At 36.1% G+C, this 21,078-nt stretch overlaps 1 protein-coding gene and 1 long non-coding RNA gene across 2 annotated transcripts in view; one reads left to right on the top strand and one right to left on the bottom strand.

The window, feature by feature from the left end:
• LOC101899824 (high affinity cationic amino acid transporter 1) overlaps positions 1-21,078 on the top strand; it is a 77,775-nt gene that overhangs the window by 13,779 nt on the left and 42,918 nt on the right. The window lies entirely within an intron of this gene.
• On the bottom strand, positions 16,081-17,118 carry LOC109613694 (uncharacterized). Its single transcript, XR_002195149.2, has 2 exons — positions 16,833-17,118; positions 16,081-16,768 (listed from the first exon to the last, which is right to left on the bottom strand). It is a non-coding gene; the product is annotated as an uncharacterized LOC109613694 (long non-coding RNA).

The following is a 21,078-nucleotide window of genomic DNA, read 5'->3' as shown; positions in this document are numbered from 1 at the left end:
TCTTGGAAAAAATGTGAACTTTTTTCCTTGTTTAGGGTGAGATGAAAAAACTGCTACCAACTTCAGACAGCTGTCATTTCTAAGCCACTCGTCCGACAGCTGTTAAAATTATTCCAGTGACAGCTCATTATATTGCTTACACTGGTGCCATGAGAAGGCACCATGTCGCAGTTCTCAGGGCAGCAGGCAGGTCTGGATGTTATTCTAAAATTTCCGACATTTTTGCTTTCATTCAATAAAATTTAAAATTTGCCGATTTTTTTTTTATCTCATCCTGTATATACATTCATATGGAAATGGTGTTTAAATTTCCGAACCAAAAAACAACAAGAACACATATATGTATGATTTTTTATGCAAATGTACACATGTTTGATTCACACATACCCACACTTATACACTTTATATATGTGTGTGTGTGTTTTTTTTTTTTTTTTTTGTGGCCATATTCAACATTTCTTTTTTGACACTAAACAGAATGAAAACATCGAAAAGTACATCCAATACAAATAAACACAGTTAAGACCAAGGCAGGAAAGAAAACACTCACACGCACACACACACACACACACGTACGCACCATGATAATAACCAGAACAACAACAACGAGACCCACATTAGCAACAATAACGACGATGAGCCGTTAAACAAGTTTTACGAAGTAAATTCGTGTTATTTTATCTGTATCCATTGTGTGTGAGCAGCAGTGGCCGAAAAAAACAACAACAACAGACAATGAGCTCCATCTCTCCCCCCTCCCAAAGAGGAGATCTAGCTGCTTTGGGCCAAACAAGCTCTGCCTAACCATGGATGGAACGCATAATAAATCAACATAAACAAACTCAGGCATAACAACACTAAACAAACACCCACGCTTTGTTTAGGTGGCATTCCATGTTGGGAGGGGGGATGCAGGGGGTGTTTAGCCGACCATGCCACATTCTCGGAATAGCTACAGGCCTCCACGAAATGAAAATAAAACCCAATTGTGCGTATACTTGTTATCATCACTCATACACCACATGGCACACAAGCAATTGCTGATATTATACAGAGTCCATACACACACGCACACTTCTACACGTACTCACGCTCATTTGAAAACACTCTTCCTCGTTGAAGAGAGTTTTAAACACACACACACACTCCTTACTAACATTTATTTGTTGGTATTCATGAAAAATTCAAGCTACAAGCAACAACTACATAATGTCGTTACCACACACACACACTTTACCTCTCTCTCTCTCTCCCTTATGCTCACACTCTCCACAAAGCCCATTTCCCCTCTTTGCATTCAACCAACCACAATACCAACCAAACAGCAACAGCAACAGCATAAACATGTGGCTTTAGGCCTTGATGCCATGTCTTGGGTTTCAGGGCATAACGGTGTCATCTCTCTCTCTCTCTCTTTCTCAATGGTGTCGGTAGAGGTTGTTGTTATTGTTGTTTTTTCTTTTAGATATTCCGTTTGGTTATTACTGTTGCTGGTGTTAAAAGCAAACGGTTTCTTAAGCATTTAACAAAAGGCATTTCTATGCTAAACGATAACCATTGAATTGTTTCCCTTTCTTTGGCACTCATCCATGGCCTACCTTTGGTTGGGTGGGGGAGTACGTGAGGCTGTGTGCGTGTGGGTGTGTGGGTTGGATCAAGTTAGCCTTAACCAACAAGGATTTGTAATGAATAGTTCAATTGAAATGATTTAATATGTTTATCGGGAATAAAACAGCGTGATGTTTCCAAAGGACCACCGAGGCGTGTGGGTTTTTAAAGAAAATAATTTTTTGAAGGATCAAAGACTTGAATTTAATGAAAAAACATTTTCAAAGGACGTGGATTTTTAAAAAAATATATTTTCCAAAGATTTAATTGGACGTAAATTTAAAAAATATGTTTAAAGGAACAAAAAAGGACTGGAACCTTCTAAAAATTATTTTTTAAAGGACCAGACAGTCATCGACTTTAAAAAAATATTTTTTTTTTCGAAGGACCCAAAAGGCTTTGACCAGAAAGACCTGGACTTTACAAAATATTTTTTTCAAAGGACCAAAAGGCTGTGAAATTTTCCAAAAATATTTTTTCAGGGATCTTCAAGACATGGATTTTTAAATATTTTTTTCAAGTATCAGGTTTTTTAAAATAAAATGGACCTCAGGGACATGAACTTTTTAACTAAAATTTTTTTCTGAAGGATCACAAGGACGAACTTTCTAAAGAAATATATTTTGAATATTTTTTTAAGGACGTGGATTGTTAAAGAATTATTTTTTTCAAGGGTCATCAAGACGTGGATTTCTAAAGAAATAATTTTTCAAGGATAATCAAGACGTGGAATTCCAAAAAAATAATTTTGAAGTACGTGGATTTTTAAAGAAATGTTTTTTCAAGGACGTAGCTTTTAAAGAAACATTTTTTCAAAGACGTGGATTTTTAAAGAAATATTTTTTCAAGGACGTGGATTTTTAAAGAAATATTTTTTCAAGGACTTGGATTTTTAAAGAAATATTTTTTCAAAGACGTGGATTTTTAAAGAAATATTTTTTCAAGGACTTGGATTTTTAGAGAAATATTTTTTCAAGGACGTGGATTTTTAAAGAAATATTTTTTCAAGGACGTGGCTATTTAAAGAAATATATTTTTCAAGGATAATCTGGGTGTGGATTTGTAAATAAATATTATTTCAAGGATCATCAAGACGTGGATTTTTAAAGAAATATTCTTCAAGGATCATCAAGACGCGGATTTTTAAATATTTATTTTTTTAAGGATCCTCAAGACGTAGATTTTTAAATAATTATTTTTTTCAATGATCATCACGGCGTGGATTTTTTAAGAAATATTATTTCAAGGATCGTCCTGACGTGGATTTTTAAATAAATATTTTTTAAGGATCGCCAAGACGTAGATTTCTAAAGCATTATTTTTTCAAGGGTCATCAAGGCTTGGATTATTTAAGAATTACTTTTTTCAAGGATCATCAAGACGTGAATTTAAAGAAATAATTTTTTCAATGATCATCAAGGATTTCAAAGAAATATTTTTTCAAGGATCTTCAAGACGTGGATTTAAAAAAATATTTTTTAAGGATTCAACAAGACTTGGATTTTTAAAGAAATATTATTTCAAGGATCATCAAAATATGGAGTTTTAAATAAATATTTTTTCAAGGATTCAACAAGACTTGGATTTTTAAATAAATATTTTTTTCAAAGATCATCAGGACATGGATTTTTAAAGAAATATTTTTTGAAGGATTCAGCAAGACTTGGATTTTTTAAAGAAATATTTTTTCAAGGAACATCAAGACGTGGATTTTTAATGAAATATTTTTTCAAGGATTCAACAAGACTTGGATTTTATAAGAAATAATTTTTCAAGGATCGCCAAGACGTGGATACTTAAAGAAATGTATTTTCAAGGAAATGTATTTTCAAGACGAGAATTTCTAAAGATAAATTTCTAAAGGACCATCAGGACGTTAATTTTTAAATCAGTACTTTTTCAAGGATCATCAATACGTGGATTTCTAACGAAATATTTTTTCAAGGATCATCAAGACGTGGATTTATAAATAAATTTTTTTCAAGGTGCATGTTTACAGAAATATTTGTTTTAAGGATCATCAAGACTTTGATTTTTAAATAAATATTTTTTTCAAGGATCATCAAGACGTGGATTTTTAAAGAAAATATTTTTTGAAGGATCAAATCCTTGCATTTAATAATAATATTTTTTTTAAAAAAAATATTTTTTCAAGGATCACCAAGTCGTGGATTTTTAAATAAATATTATTTCAAGGATCATCAAGACGTAGATTTAAAAAAAATTTTTTTCAAGGATCATCAAGACGTGGATTTTAAAAAAAAATATTTTTTCAAGGATCATCAAGACTTGGTTGGTTTAAAAAAAATAATTTTTTAAGGATCACCAAAACGTGGATTGTTAAAAAAATGTTTTTTAAGGCTCATCAAGACGTGGAATTCCAAAGAAATATTTTTTCAAGGATCATCAAGACGTGGAATTTTAAAGAAATGTTTTTTTCAAGGACGTGGATTTTTAAAGGGGCTGGCTTCTGGTTCTATGGAAATATGAAATGAAAATTATTTCCTTTATAAAATTTTTCATTAAACATTTCATTCCTTTATAAACGTTTCCATTTCACATTTTCTTAGAACAAGAATCGAGGCCCTGGACTTTTTTATAATATTTTTTTTCAAGCACCACCATCAGGTTCTGCATTTCTCTTCAATGTCGTTTTTAAACGACCGCCCCTTTCGTTTTACTCTCTCTTTACTCAGGCATTTTTATATATACATTTTTGTATATTTTCTGATTCCAAATCCCCTTATCATCCTTCAAATATCCTTCAAGATTAACAAAATGCTCGTTAATAACATGGATTTCGTTTGTGGCATTAACAGAACAAAGACTTGCCATGATTTTTCTTTTGGTTTATATTATTAATGTTATAATTTAAAATTCAAAAAAGAAAAACAAAAAACGAGAATAAAACGAAAATACAACAAAAAGAAAATGAATAAATAATAAACACCAGAAGAAAAAACACAAATAAAACAAAAAGCAATACATCAATCTGTATAATAATATGGAAATTTTCAAGCAATGCCAAGCACCAGGTCCAAATGAATGAGTTCTTCGTTTTCGTTGGGTCCTGTGTTGTTGGCGTTGTTTCTTTAATAAACACAAATAAATAATCAGGGTTTTAAATGGCAATATTTTAATGAATATTTAATAGGAAAATGTCTGTTATTTGTTGTTGCTGACGTTTATTGTTGTTTAATTATTTATGTAATTTGGTTCGTTACTAAACGGCAAATAAAAGTAAAGAAAAGTTCAAGATGAAAAGAATTCTTTGAATGGTGCCTAAAAGTATGCAACAGTTTTTGGGGGTACTAAGAAATCATAACTATAGAATAGGTTTAAAGATTAAAAATGATGGTAAAACTCTTTTCAGAAAATAATTAAATTTTATTTCGAGGAAATGCCTCTAACAACAACACAACTTCCTACCACTAACACTATAGGGGTCCAGGGATCTTTTTGGTCCTTTCTTTGAAAAAGTACCCAAAAATACCGGATTGTAATTTAACATCAATGTCAGGCCAAATTATCCAATAAATCATGATTTAAGAATGATATTACCAAAGGAAATGTTTTTCTATATCAATTTTTACCATAAGTTCTCCCAGAAAAAAAATCTGTATGTATTACTGAAATTATTAAAAATTGGCTATCAATGTGGGTACAGAAATAAGCTTGGTTTTCTGAGGTTATTTTGGGGAATAATGAGGTTCTCTTAAATATTGCACCAAATTTTGCCTAATTCGTCATTTTTGGAGGTTGTGTAAATGGAACAAATATTTGACATCCAATTTCACTAGGAGTCGCAGAAACGTCTAAATCTGTAGATATAATAACCATCACATAAAGAATGATTACAACTTCAGTATAAACAAGTTTAAAAAACAGTAATTTCGGCCGGGCCGAACTTTGAATACCCTCCACCATTTGCAACGAATTTGGAAATGTAAAAAAAAAAATTGTTAAAAATTCAGTTAAAATCCTAAACCGAATGTAGCTGTGACATTACGGTCTATACGAAGACGTGGACCTGCATAGGTAACATTTGTCACAAGCCACTACAATATTTAAATGCGAAACTTAAAAAAATTGGTAATAATGTAGCTAAAATCATCAAAATACCGAATATTGGGAGTACCATTATAGAGAGGCCATACGAAGACGTGGACCTGCATAGAAAATTTTCTGTCATAGGCTGTAGTATCCATTACGAATTTCAAATATCAAATTTGAAACAATTCCGGTGAATAATGTCGCTAAAATCATCAAAATACCGAATATAGGGAGGTACCGTTATATGGGGGCTATGCGAAGACGTGGACCTGCACAGGCAATCTCTTGTCATATGCTGCAGTATCCATTTCGAACTTAAAATACCAAATTTGAAACAATTCCGATGCGTAATGTCGCTTAAATCTTAAAAATACCGAATGTCGGGAGGTACCGTTATATGGGGGCTATACGAAGACGTGGGCCTGCATAGACAATTTTCTGTCATAAGCTGTAGTATCCATTACGAACTTCAAATGCCAAATTTGAAACAATTCCGGTGAATAATGTTTCTAAAATCATCAAAATACGGAATATCGGGAGCTACCGTTATATGGGGGCTATACCAAAACGTGGACATACATGACCCATTTTCAAAACCAAAAGTTCTGCAGACATAATACACATTTGAGTAAAATTTTATCAACCTACTTCATTTCGTTCGGAAGCTAGAGTGATTTCCACAGACGGTCAGATGGATAAACGGACTGACATCGAACTCAAGCGCGGCCATGGTGATGGTGTGGGCCGCCATAACAGCCAAATATTATGGCGAAAATATTTTGGAGTGTGTATTAAAGCCTTGGACACGCAAACATTTTGGCCGCAGACCTTGGACATTGCAATAGGACTAAGCACCATCACAAAATCCGCCAAATTTCCTGATGCCAATCCGTTGGACTATTGTGTATGGAGTATTTTGGAAAGCAAGTTTGGCACTAAAAAATACCAAAGTGTCGATCACCTCAAGCAAGCGCTTCGCCGGGAATAGGCCAAAATACCGAAGAGCAACATTTGGGCAACGTCTGTCGGTTTCATTAGTGTTATAATATCCGAAATTGTGAACTCACCTATTAAATATAATCCCCTGTCCAATACTGAATATTTGCACGGAGTTTTATAACCCCGGAAAGCTTATTTTTCGAGAGAAAATACCTCCAAACATGAATAATTGCTGAGGTAGATCTTGTGAAGATGGCAACGCGAATGGGTCTTTTTTCGTACCTAGTGTAACCTATTTGTTGTAAAAATTGGCAGAAATAAAGCAACTTGAAATATAATCCCCTGTCCAATCCTGAATATTTGCACGAAGTTTTATAACCCCGGAAAGTTTTTTTTTCGAGAGAAAATACCTCCAAACATGAATAATTGCTGAGGTAGATCTTGTGAAGTTGGGAACCCGAATGGTTCTTTTTCGTACCTAGTGTATCCTATTTTTTTTACAAATCGGCGCAAATAAAGCTAGTTGAATTAAAAATTCCGTCCGGAAAATATTATCGCCTGTCGAATGATGAATAATGCGGAATTCTATTCCTAAGGAAAGTATTTATGTCGATAGAAAATACCCCCCAAACATGAGTGATTGAGAAGAAACAATTTGTGAAGATGGCAACGCGAAAGGGTCTTTTTCGTAACTAGTGTAACCTATTTGTTGTACAAATTGGCGCAAATAAAGCAACTTGAAATGGAAATTTTGCACGGAATTGTTTTTCATATTAAGAAGGCTGTAGAAAAAAGTGAAGAAAATAAATTAAATAAAAAATAAAACAACAAGAGATAGGTAATGAAATACAAAAGAAATGTCGATGACGAGTCGGTTATAAAAACAAACTATTTGAGTTTTTTCAGCTACTCATAATCAGCGCTTTTTCGGGTATTCTTTAGAAATTCGATAAAACTGGCTGTCAGAACTTTACTTTGGGATAGTGATACAAATATTCTGCATCAGAATACACAATAAGACTTCAATTGCATGGATGTAAGACATTTCTTCAAAAAATTTCCCCATCAATTCGAAAGCTCCGACAAAATTGGCGGAAATAAATCCACTTGAAATAAGAATTCCCCACAGAAAATATGATCCCCTGTAAAATAATGAATATTCGTACATCTTTCTCGATAGAACATACCTCCAAATGTGAATGGTTAAGGAGAAACAATTTGTGAAGATGGCAACGCGAATGTGTCTTTTTCTTAACTAGTGTAACCTATTTGTTGTACAAATTGGTGCAAATAAAGCAACTTGAAATGGAAATTCCGCACGGAACTGTTTTTCATACCAAGAAAGCGGTAGAAAATAAGTGAAGAAAATTAAACAACGAGGGATAGGTAATGAAATATAAAAGAAATGACGATGACGAGTCGGTTATAAAAACAAACCTTTTGAGGTTTTTCAGTGACTCATAATCAGCCCTTTTTTCGGGTATTCTTTAGAAATTCGATAAAACGTCTTTCAGAACTTTGTTTTGGGATGGTGATACAAATATTCTGCATCAGAATTATCAATAAGACTCCAATTATATAAGACATTGCTCCAAAAAAAGTCCCCATCAATTTGAAAGCATCGACAAAAATCTATTATTTAAAAAAAAAATCTCAAAGATCTTGGCAAATCTAAATATCCCTCTACGGCCTCAATGGCATTATTATATACGGCACATAACCTCATATTATACTTGCCACCATTAAGAATTACTTCCATTATAAAACGAAATTCCCCAATGAGCATTCACAGTTCGTTTCTTCTATTATTCTCATTTATTTTTTCACCCAGTTACTTTGCCAACATTTGTTCGCTGCAGAAAGAAAGCAAACACACAAAATGGCCTAATTAAATTATAATGTTAGCCATTTCTAAACAACGAAAAAAAAAAAAGAAAAGCACAAAAAGCCCTCTGTGCCAGGCAATTACGAGTGGAGTACATTGCGATTATTTGAAATTATGTTTTACACACACTCAACTCAGCCGCCAGTGGATTTGACGATAGATGACGGCTAATGGCAATGGTAATGTCCCTTCCAGATTGCCAGCTAAGTCATTGCAAGTCATAATGAACTTAGTTATTGGCCAACAGCATCAACGTAATTCGCATGTGGATGTTCAGTGGCAGAATACTGCCGAGATCTCAAATGCAGTGGAGAGATGTGTGTTTGTAGCTCAAAAATCAAAGGACATGTGGAAGCTATGAAACAGAGATTAAGTCATGTGGAAAATAAACCATTAGTCTCTTTTCAAGTTATTTGCTATAACACAGAGGATCTCTTGACCTAGAAAAATCCAAAATCTGCAATGATGTCATTTTTTCAGGAGCTCTCAATATTTCTTCCATCGGATCGGAAATGTTCCAAAGATCGTGTTCGAAACTCACCTTCTATCATTTATCAATTCTCAAGAATCCTTCTGCACAGCATCACTACTCTTTTATATATCTGCCTTTAAAAATATTGAAAAAAAACGTTGGGCGCCATTTTTCTTCCCTTAACTCTTGAATAATCAATGGTATTTAGAAATTGCAATAATGTCAAGTAGAGTTGTCATTTTTTCAGGAGCTCCCAATATTCCCTTCATCGGATCGGAAATGTTCCAAAAGTCATGTTCAAAACTCACCTTCTATCATTTATCAGTTCTCAATTATCAGTCTGCACAGCAGCACTACTCTTTTAAAAATATTAAAAAAAAAATAACGTTGGGCGCCATTTTTTCATCCCTTAGCTCTTGAATAATCAATGGTTGTTAGAAATTGCAATAATGACAAGCGGACTTGATATATTTTTTCCTGAGCTCTCAATATTTCTTCCATCGGATCGGAAATGTGCCAAAGATCAATTTCGGAACTCACCTTCTATCATTTATCACTTCTCAATAATCATTCTGCACATCAGCACTACTCTTTTATGTATCTGTCTTAAAAATATTGAAAAAAAAAACGTTGGGCGCCATTTTTTCTTTTCTTTACTCTCAGAACTCAGCACCATCGCACTCAGCACGCGCCACCCAGGAATGGTTACAAAATGAGATTCCTCGCTTCATTTCCAGCGCACAAGCTAACTACCAAAATCTCCGGATACCAATCCGTTGGACTATTGTGCCTAGAGTATTTTGGAAAGCAAGGTTGTCACTATAAAAATACCAAAGTGCCGATCACCTCAAGCAAGCGCTTCGCCAGGAATGGGCCAAAATACCACAGAGCAACATTCGGGCAGCGTGAGACGGTTTCATTGGCCGTTTGAAGGTCATAATTCGTGCCAAAGGTGATCAATTCGAACAAATCTGAACTTATTCTAAAGTTTGATGCTATTTCCGACATTTTTTGCTTTCATTCAAAAAAATTTAAAAAAATTGTAAAAATTATGGCGTTTGACTTTGTTGCAGTTTTTGTTTATCTCACCCTTTGGGAACGTGTTCTCGAAGTGGTCGACTTTGTGCGATCCTTGATTCCCATTTCCCAAATCACTTTAGAAGTCCTTTTCCGCCTTTAACCCACCTAATTGTCGAAGCATGTCCATTTCTGAAGAGGAAAAGAGAGGCGCTCTAAATATCTGGACTCCCAAAATTGTTAGGTGTATTGTTTCCTTCAACAACGAACTCCCGAAGAGGGCTCCAGTTTCTTAGCACTCTAGTTACTCTCCAATTTCTTAGCTTCCAAGCCACATCGAAACTCTTGAAGTCAGTTTAGGTTTTATGAAAAACAAGTTAAAAAGCAGTAAATTCGGCCGGGTTGATCTTTAAATACCCTCCACCATTTTGAACGAATTTGGAAATTTTCAAAAAATTAAATCCGTTAAAAATTCTGTTAAAATCTTAAAAATACCGAGTATAGCCGTTACATTGGGGTCTATATGACGTGGACCTACATAGGCATTGTTTGTCAGAAGCCACTACCATATTCAAATTCGAAACTTGAAATAAACGGTGAATAGTGTCGCTAAAATCATCAAAATACGGAATATAGGGAGGTATTGATGTATGCGGGCTATACGAAGACGTGGACCTGCACAGAGAATTTTCTGTCATAGGCTGTAGTGTCCATTACGAACTTCAAATATCAAATTTGAAACAATTCCGGTAAATAATGTCGCTAAAATAATCAAAATACCGCATATCGGGAGGTACTGATATATGGGGGCTATACGAAGACGTGGAGCTGTACGGACAATTTTCTGTCATAGGATGTAGCATCCATTACGAACTCTAAATACGAAATTTGAAATAGTTTCGGTAAAAAATGTTACTAAAATCATCAAAATACCAAAAATCGAGGTGTACCGTTATATGGAGGCTATACGAAGACGTGGACCTAAATGGCTCATTTTCTGTCACAGGCTGTAGTATCCATTACGAACTTCAAATACCAAATTTTAAATAGCTTCGGTAAATAGTGTCGCTAAAATCATTAAAATACCGAATATAGGGAGGTACTGATATATGGGGCCTATACGAAGTCCTGGACCTGCATAGACAATTTTCTGTCACAAGCTGTAGTATCCATTACGAACTTGAAATACCAAATTTGAAACAATTCCGGTGAATAATGTCGCTAAAATCATCCAAATACCGAATATAGGGAGGTACTGATATATGGGGCCTATACGAAGACCTGGACCTAAATGGCTGATTTTCTGTCATAGGCTGTATTGTCCATTACGAACTTCAAATACCAAATATGAAACAATTCCGGTGAATAATGTCGCTAAAATAATCAAAATACCGAATGTCGGGAGGTACCGCAATATGGGGGCTATACGAAGACGTGGACCTGCACGGAGAATTTTCTGTCACAGGCTGTAGCATCCATTACGAACTTCAAATACGACATTTCAAACAATTCCGGTGAATAATGTCGCTAAAATCATCAAAATACCGAATATAAGGAGGTATCGTTATATGGGGGCTATACGAAGACGTGGATCTGCATAGACAATCTCCTGATATAGGCTGTAGCATCCATAACGAACTTCAAATACCAAATTTGAAACAATTCCGGTGAATAATGTCGCTAAAATAATCAAAATACCGAATGTCGGGAGGTACCGCAATATGGGGGCTATACGAAGACGTGGACCTGCACAGAGAATTTTCTGTCACAGGCTGTAGCATCCATTACGAACTTCAAATACGACATTTCAAACAATTCCGGTGAATAATGTCGCTAAAACAATCAAAACACCGAATATCGGGAGGTACCGTTATATGGGGGCTATACGAAGACGTGGACCTGCACAGAGAATTTTCTGTCACAGGCTATAGCATCCATTACGAACTTCATATACCAAATTTGAAACAATTCCGGTGAATAATGTCGCTACAATTATCCAAATACCGAATATAGGGAGGTATCGTTATATGGGGGCTATACGAAGACCTGGACCTGCATAGACAATTTTCTGTCACAGACTGTAGTTCCCATTACGAACTTCAAATACCAAATTTGAAACAATTCCGGTGAATAATGTCGCTAAAATCATTAAAATACCGAATATCCGGAGGTCCCGTTATATGGAGGCTATACGAAGACCTGGACCTGCATGGACAATTTTCTGTCACAGGCTGTAGCATCCATTACGAACTTCAAATGCCAAATTTGAAACAATTCCGGTGAATAATGTCGCTAAAATAATCGAAGTACCGAATATCGGGGGGTACCCTTATATGGGGGCTGTACCAAAACGTGGACCAACATGGCCCATTTTCAATACCAAAAGTCCTGTAGACATAACATACATTTGAGTAAAATTTTATGAATTTACTTTAATTCGTTCGGAAGCTAGAGTGATTTCCACAGACGGATAGACGGATAGACGGACGGACATCGCTAAATCGACATAGAATTCTATGCTGATCTCCGTGGGGTCGAAAATGTATATTTCGAGGTGTTATGACAAACTTTATACACCCTCCATACTAGGGTGGAGGGCATAAAAACTGATCCTCTTCTCCTTGAAAGTGTTTCCTTCTCCCAAATTTTGGGTCTCGAAAGTTTTCTTAAAGTTCTTGCCTTACTTAATCATTCTCTTAGCTCTCCACAGGTTCTACGAAGACGTTCCACTCCATTAACTTTGAAATTTACCTGATGACGCTAAAAAAAGAGCATTCCATGATTCTGCTATTTCACAGAAATAGAATAACTGACTTTAAATTTTCCCGTTGGGCGCCATGTCTCGTGTGATTTGCTTTTCCATGGAAACCCAACCCCTCATATCTTCATGTCATTCTAGACCTTCTTTCTACCCCCCCTCATTTCCCCCCTTCTTCGTTCTCCTCAATAACTTTAGGTTTTGCTGAGACCTAAAGGACCCAAAAAGCAAAGGGATTGCGTGGGTTGATTTTGAAATTCATGCATGGCAATTCCGATGTTGAATAATATATCAAACATTTCAACAAACTACGTGAATAACATGCAGAACTAGACAATTGTAGATATGCTTGGTTGTCGCTACGACTTTTTTCCTTTTCCTATTTGTCGGTGGGTGTATGGCTTCGTGGCTCTTTCAGAAGACCGCCATATACAGATATGTAGTAGAGTGTATCTTTGGATCCTTGGCCAAGGATAACCAAAAGTATTTGAATTTTATGCCTAACATTGTGTGGCCTCTAAGTGACTTTTTGCCTTATTCTGCTTCGTCTTCTTCTTCTGCTGTCTTCGAAGTTTTTGTTTTTCCATTCTCCATCCCATGTATTCTGGTCTTGGTTATATTTTCCTGTTTTTTTTTTTTTTTTTTGTGGCATTGTGTGTGTGTGGGAGTTTAACGAGATTTTAAGATGTGAAAAATGCCAACGGATGCCAAACCCACACATTGTTGCGAAGCAAAAGGATAAGCGTTCGAGCCATGGATAAAATTGTAATCAAAGCAACACAATGTCGCCTGCATTGTCCTTAGAACATTTGATTTCGTTTCATATTTCCCGGTAATGCCATTATCATCCAAGGATGATTAGGTTAGCCAATGTTGCTGTCAGTATTCTCTTTCGTTGTTGAGCTTCCCAGGGGCTTTGTCACCATTTGCTTGCCTGCCTGCCTCATGGCCTTAGCATTGTCATTGGAAGGGAAGGTAGGTGGGTAGGTAGGTAGGATGTGAGAATGTGAATCTTGGCTGCCATCCACCTCCGGTTTCCTTAAACTTTAATATTCAATAATGGCAACCCTTGTATCGTTGACATATCAACATGTCAATTTTTAACTATTATGGTCAGAACTCACACATTCGCACTTTCCTTCATACGCAGTTTGTCACATGAGGATTATTAGTGTGTGTGTACTTCATGGTTTCGGCAGAAATTTATATGTTGACATGTAAATGGTTTAACCTCAAGGCCGGCATTGGTTTGGGGGGAAATTAATTGGATTTTTTTTGGAATTTTTTTGTGAACCAAGTGTTGATATGTTAACATTGATTTTTCAATGACGAAACCACAAATATCAGCACAGGCACCGGTTTAATAATGAGAAGCATGTGAGAGTCTTCATTTTCAGAATATTTTCATGGCTAGGAGTTATTTTGCCACAGTCATCCAAATATATTCGAAGAAACAAAAAAATCTACAATTCGGAAACCCCTTTCGTAATATTTGATAAAAACAATTATTTAGGAGAGAATAGAGCGAAGCTTGCTTGGAGTACCGCAAATCGAAAATTCTCTTTCTCTCTCTCTCTCTCTGTGGCACAAGAAACCAGCGCCTTTGTGGAGGAATATTGAATTTGTCATCGATTTTCAATCGACGATTTCCGTGGAAGTCTGTTGAACCTCCCGATATTCGGTATTTTGATGATTTTAGCGACATTATTTACCGGAATTATTTCATAGGTCCACGTCTTCGTATAGCGCCCATATGACTGTACCTCCCAATACTCGGTTATAATTTGTGCGACATTTTTCACCGGAAAATCGTATTTAAAGTTCGTAATGGGTACTATATCCTATGACATAAAATTCGTATATAGGTTCACGTTTTCGTATATCTCCCATATAACGGCACATCCCGATATCCGGTATTTTGATGATTTTTTTTAAGTTTCGCATTTGAATATTGTAATGGCTTACGACAAAAGTTGCCTATGCAGGTCCACGTCATCGTATAGACCCTAATAGAACAGCCATATGGCTACAGAGGTCAAAAGTGCCTAGTCGAAATAACGGTTTTAGACCCTAGGTCTCTTTGGACCAAATCCGTTGCAGAACATTTAGAGTCGATCTAACGATGTCCGTCCGTCCGTCCGTCTGTCTGGCTGGTGTGCACGATAACTCTCGAAGGGAGTATCCGATTTGATCCAAACTTGGTACATCGGAATATTTTTGTCAAACTTAGATCGAGTTCGGAGATGGTCCACTCCTTCTGGTACCTCCCCCACAAAATGTCGGAAAATATTATATTACACAGAAGGAGAATGGATGATCCGATTTTGCTCCAACTTTGCAAATCCTATTATTTGCGTCATTGCTAGGTTAGGTGTGAAAATAGACAACATGAGTCCACTCCATCAAATACCTCCCCCACAATTGGTCGACATTTTGAATATTTACAACTCTCATAAAACGTGATGTAAAAGTCCGATTGTCTTCAAATTTCACACATCACAATATTTATATTAACCGAAGGTCTGATGTTAAGATGGAATATATCGGTCCACTCCTTCTGGTACCTCCCCCACAAAAGGTCGAAATTTTCGAAAAATATATTTTGTGCACAGAAAGAGGAAGGATGATCCGATTTTGCTCCAACTTTGCAAATCCTAATATTTGCGTCCGTACTACGTCAGGTGTAAAAAATGGACATCGGTCCACTCCTTCGGGTACCTCCCGCACAAAGGTCCAACATTTTAAATAATTACAACTCTCATAAAATTTGATGTAAGAGTCCGATTATCTTCAAATTTCACACATCGCAATATTTGTATTAACTCAAGGTATGGTGTTAAGATGGACAGTATCGGTCCACTCCTTCTGGTGCCTCCCCCACAAAAGTCGAAATTTTCAAAAAATATATTTTTGCATATATAAGTATAGTAGTATATATTTTTAAATAATCGTACATTGGCTGAGGGTATACATCTGTCGGCAAGTACGACAGATACTTTTAAACTTGTCAACTTAAAATTTGTTTGTCAATGGAAAATTTGTCCGATCAGCTGTGTCGATGCGAATACCTTCTACCATGGCTCCTTTGTTTTTTTTTTTTTTTTTTTTTTTGAAGAAACCATCTGATGACTTAAGCCAGTCAAAAAAGCGTTTTACGTATACTCACCTTAGGGTCTTATGCCAGAAATTTTACGTTCCTTTGAAGAACATCAAATTGAGTTTTTTTTGAGAGATGTATAGCATTTTCTCACCCTTCGAATAACTCACTTTTCAAACTTTGAGTGTCTGAGATGGGGAGAAACTTCGCCACAACTTTTTTCTTTTATCTAAAACAAAAACAATTGTTGCTTCATTTTACGTTCTCTAGTCCTTCGGATTTTGTTTTAGCAGCTGTGTTTACATTTCAGAAAAAAAAAACTTCCTAAGAACACACAAAATTTTGAAATTGAATATTCATTGGTGGTACTCGGGAATTATATTACACAAATGGTGTCCACGTGGGCCCTAAGCGTGCCCGTCTCGCAGCTATTAAATACAATTGAATTTTCAAGTTTGTTCTTTGCCATTTTGCCGATGATCTGGAAAATATGTAATTTCATTATTATTCAAATTTTCCTCCCACCCAGAAACGGAGCTCGATAACTGCTCCTGATGATGATGATGATAACATTCATGTGTGTAATAAGTTCGGAGGGTTTCTCGTATTCAGAGAATGTCACTTTCTTCGTTTCCAGTTTATTTTTTTAAGCGTTTGCGAAAAGGTCAATCGTGAAAATATGTAAGTGGTTCGTGGGTTGTTTGGGTTTGCCCTTGTCCCACGATTTGCGTGTGTGTGTATGATTGTGGGTTTACTGCAAAGACACTTGGCGGCCACAATCGTATTTACATATTAATGACATCAAATGGTTGGAATTTCAAATTCAGCTCTGTTTATTTGACAATCATTTCCATATGATTATCATTGACAATTTTCCACAAAAGTTTTGCATAATGCAGCAGAGTCTCAAGAAAGTTGAAACCAAAAGACGCTTGGATTCTAAAAGCAGAAGGTGGAGGGAGAGAATTAATGAGTCAAAAAAACAAAACACACAACAAAATACCTTTCTAGTAATGCATGGAAATCAGGAGAAGTAGAAAACTCCAAGTTGTCGGCAAAGCATTGTCTGATCTAGACTAACAATTGGGCTCGAGTTGCTGACAGATGAAAGTGTAGCATTTCAAAAATCGATCTAGAGATCCCTTACTTGCAATATTTACACGGTTGGAGAGCATTGATTTCTCCCAAGTCATGTACTAAGGGTTATGTTTGTGAGAGACGTAAAATTATGGTCAGTAAAAATAACCCTAAATACATGACTTGGGAGAAATCAATTGATGAGAAATCAATGCTCTCCAATCGTGTAACTATTGCAAGTAAGGGATATCTAGATCGATTTTTGACTTATCGGTTTATTGGTATATTCATGGTACAAGAATACAGGTAGATGCATCAAAGCTTGGGAACATTGATATGTTAACATTTTTTTTAATGTTTCTTCAAAAAGAAGTAGATTTGTATATGTTTTCCTGTACGACGCCAATTGGATGTTGTCATGATATGCATGTTTTAACAATTTTTAAAAATTTGAAGAATTTTTCATTCAAAAAATGTTATTCCCAAAATTGATTTGACACTTAATTGTCCGAACAGCTGTGTCGATGCGACTATCTCAATTCTTCTACCATGGGTATATTAACAAAGAAAATTACTACCATGATCCAAGTATATGATCGCCCTTCCAGCAACCAAAACAAACGAAACAAGTAAAAAAACATTAATTTCGACCGGGCCGAACTTTTAATACCCTCCACCTTAGGGTAAAGAAAACATTAGAACCAATTATTACCCACAAATACCACTTTTTAGACATATTCATGGTAAAATGTGGCAAAAATCATCAAAATACCGAATATCGGGAGGTACCGCTATATAGGGATATACAAAAACGTGGATCTATATATACATACAATGTTTCGCCAACGGAGCTAGAACCCATTATGACCTACAAATATCAATTTTCAGACAAATCGGTGAAAAAATGTGACAAAAACCATCAAAATACCGAATATAGGGAGGTACCGTTATATGGGGGCTATACCAAAGCGTGGACTTATATGTACAATGTTCCACCATCGGAGGTAGAACCTATTTCGAATTATAAATACCAATTTTTAGAAAAATTCGTGGAAAAATAAGGCAAAAAGTATCAAATGCCGAATATCTGGAAGTACCGTCATATGGGGGCCTATAAATAACATGGTTGGCCACCGGAGCTAGAACCCATTGTGACCTACAAATATCAATTTTCAAACAAATCCGTGAAAAAATGTAAGGAAAATCATCAAAATACCGAATATCGGGAGGTACGGCCATATGGAGGCTATACCAAAACGTGGACAGATATATCTCATTTTCAATACCAACCATCCTAGACACAATACAAATTATTCTGCTAAATGTTGATGCTGTACGTCAAATAATGTGGCCTTTATCGTGATTTCAACAAATAGGCGGACAGACAGACAGACGGAGATCGTTAAATTGACTTGGAATTTTAAGCTGATTGTGAATATATACATATTATGGGGTCTACGAGGAATATTTAGGGATGTTACAAACGAAATGACAAAGTTAATATACCCTATCCTTTCCAAGGTGGAGGGTATAAAAATCTACATATTTTTGAAAAAAAAAAAAAATAAATTTTTTGACATATTAATGTTACCAAGCGTAAGGAGCGTAGGGTGAACGGGTATAAATTACGGGTCGAAATTGAACTAAGATAACCTAAAACTGCCTTCTTCTTTTTCGAAGAAGCCAGCCGATGTCTAAAGCCAGCAAAAAAGTATTTTCTGTATTCTCACCTTTGCTTTCAATTTGAAGCTGAAAATTGGAAGTTTGGAAATTGTTTCCATTTTAAAGCGGTTAAGTTAAGGATGGCTATACCAAAATGAGCAAGACATTATAATACTGGACATTAAAATATTAACAATTAATTCTTGGCTCTACTTAAAGCCTTCAGATACTGGATACATTCGAGTTTTAACCTTTAACTGTCGATTGGAAATTATGGTACGTGGTGCCACATTTTGTCGCTCTTTGTTTTGTACCAAAAAAAGTTTATTTTTTAATATTTTTTTGATAAATAAACCAGGAGAAGTAGAAAACTCCAAGATGTAGGCTAAGCATTGCCTGATCTAGATTAAAGCTGGGAATACATAAAGCGCTTATTTGGCTGGCTTATGTCATCGGCTGGCTTCTTCGGAAATGAACAAAGGAGCCTAGGGCCAAAATCGAACTAGGTCAACCTAAAACTCCTTTGTTCATTTACGAAGAAGCCAGCCGATGACTTAAGCCAGCCAAATAAGCGCTTTATGTATTCCCAGCCATACAATTGAGCTCGTGCTACTGACAGATAAAAGTGTAGAATTCTTTCCCTTCCGTATGGTCTACAAATTTAGGTTTCTCACAAAACATAACCTTCAGTACGTGACTTGGGAGAAATTAATTAAGAGAGAAATCAATACTCTCAAACCGTGTAAATATTGCAAGTAAGGGATCTCTAGATCGATTTTTGACTTATCCGTTTATTGGTACATTAACAAAGAAAATTTCAAAATTAAAGAATATACAATGAGAATATAAAAGATTTGCAAAAAGAAATAGGTGACATGGAAGCGTTAATTTTTTCCATCCCCAAAGGATGAAAAAATGAGGGAAAATGGAGTAGACTTTGTCAAGTGAAGTTTACACCCATATCTCAGGTGTGTTCGAACCACTTCAACATGGATCATGTGGTAAAATCCGGAAGCAAATTAATAGATTATTGCCTATCGCTGTCCCAGAATACCGACCACCGCTGAAGCAAATAATTTATACTTCGAATTTGAGATGAGGGATTAGGGTACTATGTTATTCCATTTCTTAAACGCAATATTGGGTTATTTTTATTTAGATGAAAAAACTGCAAGCAACTTCAGACTGCTGTCATTTCTAAGCCACCCGTCCAACAGCTGTTAAAATTACTCCAGTGACAGCTCAGTATATTGTTTACAAGCGTACAAAAGCGTTTTGGTGAGAATCTCCCAGAAAAAAAGTTATTCGAGATGGAATTCAAGCATGATTTCTTTATATTTGGCTGGAAAACCAAAGCACAAGTGGCTATCGTTAGAGCACTCCAGCATTCCACTCCCTCGTTAACGTGATGCTGGTAGCGTAGCCTGACGTCGAAGAAGTGGACGGAAGAAAACATCAACATCAGCAGAAATGCAGCAGTTCGAAATGTAAAGAAGCGACTTGATAGAAACCCGCATCGCAGTGGCCGAAAAATTGCTCGTGAGCTGAACATATCGCAATATTCCATTCGGCAAATGTTGACAAATGAGCTCGGGTCAAAGCCATTGAAATTCCAAAAAGTACAAGAACTTACATCGCAACAGAAAGAAAATAGACTCAAAAGAGCTAAAGAGTTACTTCACTTGGCCGAAGAAAGTAGTGAACTGCCGAATTTGGTTTTCTCCAATGAGAAAACATTCGTTGTCCAGCAGTTTGTAAATAAACCAAATGAACGTGTTTACTTGCCAAAAGGTCGGGTCAGCTGAAAATGTGCACCTTTGGTTGGCCACCAGAACTCAAGCGCCGGCCATAGTGATGGTGTGGACCGCCCTAACAGCCGATGCTCGGTTCTAGACTCGTATTAATCGACCGTGGCATCAGAATAAATGCCAAATATTATCGCGAAAATATTCTGGAGGGTGTATTCAAGCCTTGGGCACGCAAACATTTTGGCCGCAGACCTTGGACATTCCAACATCATCATCGTCGCACACAGCACGCGCCACGCAAGAATGGTTACAAAATGAGGTTCCTCGCTTCATTTCCAGCGCACAATGGCCACCAAAATCTCCGGATACCAACCCGTTGCACTATTGTGTCTGGAGTATTTTGGAAAGCAAGGTTGGCACTAAAAACAAAAACCAAAGTGTCGATCACCTCAAGCAAGCGCTTCGCCGGGAATGGGCCAAAATACCACAGAGCAACATTCGGGCAGCATGTGACGGTTTCATTGGCCGTTTGAAGGCCATAATTCGTGCCAAGGGTGACCAATTTGAACAAATCTAAACTTATTCTAAAATTTGATGCTATTTCCGATAATTTTTGCTGTCATTCAATAAAATTTAAAAAAAAATATAAAAATTATGGCGTTTGACTTCGTTGCAGTTTGTTTTTTTTTTTTGTGATAATAGAGCTCTGAATTTTACAATTGAGGTGGGTATACATAAAGCGCTTAACTGGCTGGCTTAAGT

The sequence above is a fragment of the Musca domestica genome, unplaced genomic scaffold, assembly GCF_030504385.1.
Source record: "Musca domestica strain aabys unplaced genomic scaffold, Musca_domestica.polishedcontigs.V.1.1 13, whole genome shotgun sequence".
Lineage (NCBI taxonomy): Eukaryota > Metazoa > Arthropoda > Insecta > Diptera > Muscidae > Musca > Musca domestica.
The sequence above is the reverse complement of the archived record's forward strand: the minus strand, read 5'-3'. Positions and strand labels throughout refer to the sequence as shown.